We start from the raw sequence: 8,295 nt of genomic DNA on the forward strand, positions 1-8,295 counted from the left end.
AAAGGGCTCAGGGAATTAGGGTGAAAATAGCAAAGGGAGATTTTACAAAAGGAATACATCCAGATCATATAAGGTATTTATAAAATTGCACTAGAGAATTTAACTTTTAGTGAAGAGTCCTGCTGTTTAGAAATGTCATGTTTAGAAAAACAGACCCTCGGAGAGAAGACGGCCAGGGACTAGTGAAAGGAACAGGCAGAGGAAGAGCAGGGTCTGGGCTCTATTTGGGAAGATATATTTAATGGGGATAAAAGTGAATCCTCATCAAAGGATTCGTCATTGGGGACAGCATCTGCGTGTTACGCTCAGAGTTCTGTGTGGTGAAAACATTAGCAAAGGCTGAAAACCTAGAATGGGTGCTAAAGAAGCCCGGCTGGGCAGCAGCAAAATCCTTTTAGCTGCTAACCAAAATGGCAGTGTTTTGAAGCCAGGAGCTGCTTCACGGGAGAGAGATGGTAGACATCGGCTTCTTGAATGTCGTGGAAGCTTATGGAGCAGCAGGCGGGTGGTGGTCTGGGTCTGTGTTCTGGGTCTCACATCTGGAAAGTGGAGCATGTCACTTATCGGTTCCATGATATTCAGAATCAGCCAGCAGAGGTCATAATTCACCCGCCACACGTGCCTATGGGGACTGATAGAGTTACTTAGTCCTCTTTCTTCAGATCTTGGCTTCAGGCAGCTTTCTGTCCCTAGCTTTACTTCAATCACATCCAGCACCCACTCAGAGCAATTATCTTCTGCTTCTGTGAAATCATCCTCCACTCGAGTCAATATAAAACGACAGCACGTTACCAAACATAATTCCTTTCTGGTGTTCTCATTAAGCACAACTTGAGTAAACAGAATATGATTTGCTTCTTGGATATGAGTTTAGCAGACATAGTCGAGTCCTCTGCAAGATACTCCAATCAAAATCTGGTCTTTTTCTGGGATGCTATGATGTCATGTAATGATCCCCAGCTTATTTTCCTTCAGCATATGGGAACACAGCCGCTCTGGAGACAAGATACACGACTCTGCTTAAAATAGTGTCTGCCTCCAAGGTCATGTGACTTTGAATATTCATTTGATTCTAAGAAATATTGCCAAAAAATCTCATAAAAGTAATTGAGTTGAATTTTAAAAGCCAAATATTTTAAACCAAATATTTCTGACTTTTAATGACGATAGTGGATAATTGGGAGAATAGCTAATATTTACTTTTGAATCTGTTTTTAAAAAAATATGCATTTTAATGTTAGAGTTTACTGGATTGGCCAAGTTTCATCATGTAACACAAGACTAATGAAAAAGAATCATTTCTACACTTGTTATGAGAAGCCCAGAGAGAGATCGGCATGAACTGGATACTAATACCAGTGTTAGTAATATCACCATCATTAGTATTTAGGAATTAATCATTGATGACCTTGGCCAACACACCTTTTAGTGCCGCAAATGTTAGATTGTTTCTGGGCATATTTGACCTGCTGATTCAAATAACAACACCAGTTTTCTCCGATCAGCTCTCCTTTGGGAGATACGGAGTATGTGCCATAGACGCCTCTTCACTCTGCTCACCCATAAAAATCAGGATATTTTTGATGCACTGTTAGCTAGCTTGATATAGAGAGAGTGAATGTTGGCTTTATTTAAAGTGTTTACTTTGCATTGAATATTTAGGTCAAATTATATTTCATAAAATGTCCTTTGAGTCCAAGATATAGTTTAAGAGTGCACACTACATGAACTTGGAATTTTCCCAAAGTATCACTTCACCTTTATTAGGACCTACCTCAATAGCAGGCAGTTCCAGTTTGTTATCTTAAAAGGAGGCCAGAAATTAGAGTTACTGCAGAATAGGTAAGCAGCTCTGATGATGTCATGGGTTATGTGTTTGATTGCGAGTCACTCAGTCCATGATTCAAGCCCACGAGATGCGCTGCAAGGAAAAGAGGAAACTCTCTGCCCCTGTGAAGATTTGCAGCTTCAGAAACCTACAGGAGAAATTCCACCCCGTCTGCTAAGGCTTCTATCGTAATTGACTGACCAATAATGAATTTGGAACAATAATAGATATTCAAATGGTCTGTAACCCCAAATGGATTTGTCAGAGTTCAAATTCCTTTATTAAAATTAAAATGTTTCAGTCTTGTTATAACATGGCACAGCTTCACCACCCGGGCCCAGAAAATCTTAAGAGAAAAGTTAGACATCTTCTTTTCAAGAAGCTTGGAGTCAACTTCACGTCTAGAATATTTATCATGAATTATCCATTATTACATGGATAACTTAATAATTTAATTAATGGATAATGCCTAATGTAACAATTATCCATTATTAAAATATGTTCTGACATTTTTACTACACAATTTGAAGAAAAATTAGATCTTCAAAATATTTATGAAAATCGCTACGAAGTCCTAAATTTTCAACGCTCTAAATTGCCCTCACGCCTCCCTTATATGTAGCTCTTCAATGTTCTTTTTCTTCTCCTGCTGTCTTCAATATGTGTTCTGGTTTTGCAGTATCCAACTTCTTTCATTCTCCTGTGTAGCCTCCTACCCAAAAGAAAAACCTGCTGCTACCTAATTGATGCTAACTTTACAGTGATCCTACAGGATCAAGAAGAGCCCCTTTGGGTTCCCAAGCCTTTAAATCTTTCAAGGGCTGCAGAGCGCCACTGCTCTTACGGTTGGTAGCTCAATAGGTAAACAGTGAGTCCATACGTAGCTTCCCTCGCGAATCCCTTCATCCCTGACTCTTTAAAAAAATATTTCTTGAGCTTCGGGAGTTGAGACGCTAGATGGACTCGAGGTGGCACTGGGGCCCGGCCTCCCTTCCTCTTTTCGAGCCGGGCCCTGCCCCAGCCCGCTTTCCTGGTGGCGATGGGCTTGGCCAAGAGCGTCCCGGTCACCCCAGCGTGGCGGCCACCGCACAAGCTCCTGGCTCTAGTGGCGGATCCGCGATCGCTGAGTGCGGGCATCCAGCGCACTCCCATCCAGGTGGAGAGCTCTGCAGAGCCAAGCCTACCTTCAGGGAAACAGCAGGAGGGGCCTAACCCCACGCAGGACTGAGATCCCCGCTCACCTACCCTGGGCATCGCGCGGACACCTATGAAGACCACCAGCGAGCCTCCGAGCCCACTGGCGAAGCAGCTGAGTGAAGTGTTTGACACCGAAGCTGCCCTGCCAAGTCTTTCCCCAGAGCCTGTTCTGCCCCTGGAGGCACCTTCATCTCCTAAGTTAGACTCACCTCTGGGCGCCCAGGTCTCTCCAGAGGCTCGGATACCACCTCTGAGCCAGAGTTCCCCTCCAAAGAGGTGTTTTCCACAGAGGAAGCAGGCCAGCCTCCAGAGAGCCTGGTGGCCAGCCAGGGCTCAGAGAAGCCCTCACGAGAGCCGGAGACGCCTCGATCTGCAGGTCCTAAGTGCAGTCGACAGAAACCCAGGGGCAAGGGCCTCGGGCGATCCCCTCTCACTATCCTTCAGGATGACAACTCCCCTGGGACCCTGACACCACGGCAGGGAAAGCGGCCTTCTCCCATGAGTGGAGATGTTAGGGAACTCAAAGAGGGGCCCCGCCTGGGAACTAGGAGACTTCTGAAAACTGGAGGGCAAGCATGGGAGCCAAGCCAGGGCCATGACAAGGAAAACCAGCACTTTGCCCTGGTGGAGAGCTAGGCCCTGCGCAGCCCCAGTACTGGAATCACCCGGAGCTTCGCGATGTTGCCTTTCTCTGCCTAACTCAGAAGTAGCGTGGTTGGCTTGGTTTTTCTCTGACTCTACTACACCCCTCGGTTGGGCTTTCTTTGAGAGCTTGATCAGACCTTTGTTGTTATGTTTCTTGTATATTAAAGGAAGTAATTTAAAAATATATATTTCTTACCTTTTTTTCTCTTATCCTGTAATATGTAAATATGAATTCTATTTAAAACTAGGATGATAAATTAGTCTAATTTAATAGCTGGAAATACAGTAGAATTATCTAACAAATTAGAGCTGATATGGTATATCAAATGTAACTTTTTGAATCAGTGCCCCAACTAACCCCCCAAACAGGCCAAAAAACAAAGACACCATGATAAATATATTTGTTGAACCGTGTAATGCCTTTCCCCTCACATTATTGAATAACTTTTCCAAGCTCACATGGCTGGCACATATGAAATCAGTATAGAGTTTTTCTTAGGATATGATGATGGCAATCAATAAACTATTGGGAAATTTGGGGCATGTTGTCAGGAGAGACTAGGTCCTGGAGAAGGACTTCGTGTTTGGTAAAGTCGAGAGGCAGCCAAAAAGAGGAAGGCCCTCAAGGCAAAGATTTGCACAGTAGCTGGAACCATGGGATCTAGCATGAAAATAATAGTGAGGGTGGAACAGGACCAGGCAGTGTTTCATTCTGTTGAAAGCAAGGTCCTTATGCATTGGAACCGATTCAATGGCACCTAACAACAGCTTTTGTCATCATTTTTGTTTGTGTGTGTATGTGTTCCTACAGTTGCAATTAAACTAAGTGTTACCTAGGACAGAGAAAATCAGTTTTAGGAATGAGATGTTCTCCTCAATTTGAACTCTATATTACCTGAGTTCAGGTGGAGAAAGCCAAACTCCAGTGAGACTCTATTATAATCTTAACTATAGACATTGGATGAGACTCAGTATACTCCATCGCTGAATCATACACAACATGTTAGAGCTAGCTATCATCTTTTGAACTAGTCAATTAATATTACTTCATTAGTATTGAAAAGAATAAAAGGTGTTTACCATACCCTACTCTCAAGCTTCATCCCACCTCTACCCCCCTCCTTCTCTCATACACACACACAGTTTCTGAGATCTTGTGTTTCTATTTCACGCATCTGTCTTCTGTGTTGTCACCTGCCAAGTGGCATTGTGGTAGACTAAATGATAGGCTTAGGAGATTCATTCCCATTCTGGGTTCTTGCCTCCCAGGTTTGAGTCTGAGCAGAAGGCAGAAGAGCAAGCTGATTATGTCACTCTTAACAAGGGTGTCAGGAGTCAAAGCAGAAGTGAATTAGCCAGCAATTTTAATTCCTTTCAAATCTCTGGTGGCCATGTTTCACATGGCTAAATTCTGCCATACTGGGCATTTCCTTCCCAAACCATATTAGCAGAACACTCCATTTCTAACCAGCTTTATTGCAGAGAATTTTCTGATAGAGTGATCATAGGGTTCTAGTACATGTGCTATCTTTGGTTGGAAGTGAGCTGTTAAAAGAAACATAAATATCTTAACAAGATCTGAAAACAAAATAAACAAACAAAAAAACCAAAGGTAACTGTAAGTTACTTGGTCAGAGCATCCAAACCATGAGTTCTTAGACCATCAGGAAACATCTGAGAATTTCAAATGGAGCAATATTATCATTATTCATTGAAACTTTGACTAAAAGTAATAGTGCACCTTTATAGTGATCAAAACTATGTGATGATTTTAGAGTAGGTATTTTCCAAAGACTGCAGTAATATTCTTCACACATTCCTCTAGAGCAGAGGTTCTCAACCTTCCTAATGCTGCAACCCTTTTATACAGTTCTTCATGTTGTGATGACCCCCAACCATAGAATTATTTTCGTTGCTACTTTATAACTGTAATTTTTTGTGTGTGAATTCAAATTTTTAAAAACATTTTATTAGGGACTCATACAACTCTTATCACAATCCATACACACACCAATTGTTTAAAGCATATCTGTACATTCTTTGCCTTCATCATTTCAAAGCATTTACTCTCCACTTAAGCCCTTTGCATCAGGTCCTCTGTAATTTTGCTACTGTTTTGAATCATAATGTAAATATCTGATATGCAGGATATATTTTCATATTTACAAATTGAACATATTTAAAGCATAGTGATTAATCACAAAACAATACATAATTACATATTGTGAAATATTTATTTATAATTACAAGTAAATGAAATTTTGTCTTGAAGTATGGTACAGCATGGGTAACAGTCTTCATGCCAGGTACTCACACGTGGGCATATCTGCATGTGGGTGGACCTGCCTGGAGATGGATAGAGCAGTGTCTTGGTTCCTAAGACCATCAGAAATATGTGTTTTCCGATGGTCTTAGGTGACCCCTGTGAAAGGGCCATTCAATCCCCAAAGGTTGAGGACCATTGTTCTAGAACTTTGCCATGCCTGATCAAGAGAAGGGATTTATGAGTACCCTACTCTTGAAACTAGATGTGTTCTCAGGATTGATCAATGACCAGAAAACAACAGAAATGCTATTGCATGACTGCTGAGGCTAGATTTTAAAAGTTGATTTGAATTTTTCCTGGCCACTTATTTTGGACCTTGTTCTTAGAAACCAGACATTCTTTTGTGAAGAAAGCTATGTGGCACAGAGAGATCATGTGTAGTTTGGGGCAGAGTAAAGTCCCAGCTAAACATAAGGATCAATGACCAGACCCATGAGAAAGTCTTCAGATGATTCATATGTTCAGGCTTCAAAACAATCCTGCTAATATCAAGACTATTTGTTTCCAGTTCACACTCTCAGATTAATATGTTGTGAACAAATGTTGTTATTTACAAGGCAATGAGTAGCTAGACAAAGTGTACATTTTAAAATGAATGAAAAGAGGCTGTGCTCAATGTAATGAATCAAAAAGTGATATTTAGGGGCACTACTCAGTTCCTTTATTAAGAAGTGTGAACTCTTTCATTCGTTCCTCGCTTGTTCCATTCTTTCTTTTCTTTGCTGTCTTAATTCTTCCTAACTTCCTTTCTATATTTCTTATCCGTTAGATTGGCCACTTTTATACCAGAGCTACAGGGATCAAGCTGGAGAATCTTCATCATATTTTTCCTTAGGTATAAGATGGATATCTTTCAGTAGAATGTAAGTGACCAAATAACTAAGGAAATATCCTAAGATATGTTTTCCGATGGATATATTCTTGAATATTTTGCAGTGGGCATAAATATGTTATTTGGATAGTGAAAATGTGTACATTGCACTGAGAAAGCATCAGAGGAAAGAGTCTAAGGCATAACACCAGAAACCACTAAGGTTTAAAGAAAATATTGGGTTTCTGTGTGGAACAAGAGGAGTGAAGAAACCAAGAGAGATACGATCTAAGAAGCAAATATGTTGAAAATACATATCTAATAAATATTTAGGGAACAATATGGCATTGCAGGAGCCTTCTAGTCCAGAAACTAAGAAGCTGGATCTAAACTAAGCCAGTCATGTTGGTGAGAAGAAAGATGAGCAGAGGTGGTAGAGTAAGTAGTGCCTAGAAGCAGACAGCATCTGAAGAGGAGGAGGAGGAGGAGGAAGAGGAGGAGGAGGAGAGAAGGCATTACCTGTTTGTCTGGGCCCCAAGGGCAATTGTAGTGACTTCCTTACCAATCTATCAAGTTCTATTGATATTGATTCACACTGGGCACTTCTAAAGAGCAGTCTCTGGGTGATGCAAACTGTTGACGTGCTCGGCAGCTATTGGAAAAGTCAGAGGTTTAATCCACCCAACAGAGAACATTAGCCATGTATACCCCCAAGGGACTCCATTGCATTCAACTGTATATTTAAGTAGTCTATGGTCAAGCTTGACCTGATGTAATGAGAGAGATCAGGGATCAATACCAATAAACCCCACCCCACAAGTCACACAGGTGTGGTGGCCAGACTACTTGAATATCTCAAGTTCTTCACTTGTTTTCCAGAAATTGCACACCGTCCCTATTTTCCTCATTCAACCTCAGGAGAGTACTGGAAAATGAAACCACCTGATTTCTTAACACTCGATTAGTAAGATCGCTAAACCAGATTTAATCCACATAGAAAAACAATGTGGTTGAGTTTGCCTGAAAGGTAAACCCCTGTGATCCTGATGATGCTGTGGAAGATAATTAGTAAATATTTCAACAGCCGAAGTTAGGTGCCCCGTTGTTGTATGATATTTTGAACATTAAATAATAATTTTTTGGGGGGGGTTCTTACAGCTTGTATCACAATTCATACATCCATCCATTGGGTCAAACACATCTGAACATAGGTTGTCATCATCTTTTTCAAATCACTTTCTTCTTCCTTGAGCCCTTGGTATCAGCTCCTCACTTCTTTTTCCCCTCTCCCCTCCTCTGCCTCCCCAAATTCACCATCAAGTACTGATGGCATTTCTCAGACCTGGAACGAAAGCTTTCCAGAGAAAAGGCATTCAAGCCGGACTAGTGGATAGAGATGGAGACTTTCTGTCCGCTGCCTCTTTCTAGCATAGCATCATGGAGACGGGGGCAATCTCAGAAGGCACTTTAATCTTCACTTATCTCTGA

The 8,295-nt window shown here is 41.4% G+C and overlaps 1 pseudogene; it reads left to right on the forward strand.

Annotated features, from left to right (window-relative positions):
* Positions 1-2,789: 2,789 nt before the first annotated feature.
* On the forward strand, positions 2,790-3,801 carry LOC142451285 (cell division cycle-associated protein 3 pseudogene; annotated as a pseudogene).
* Positions 3,802-8,295: the final 4,494 nt, after the last annotated feature.

The sequence above is a fragment of the Tenrec ecaudatus genome, chromosome 6, assembly GCF_050624435.1.
Source record: "Tenrec ecaudatus isolate mTenEca1 chromosome 6, mTenEca1.hap1, whole genome shotgun sequence".
In the NCBI taxonomy this organism is placed as follows: domain Eukaryota; kingdom Metazoa; phylum Chordata; class Mammalia; order Afrosoricida; family Tenrecidae; genus Tenrec; species Tenrec ecaudatus.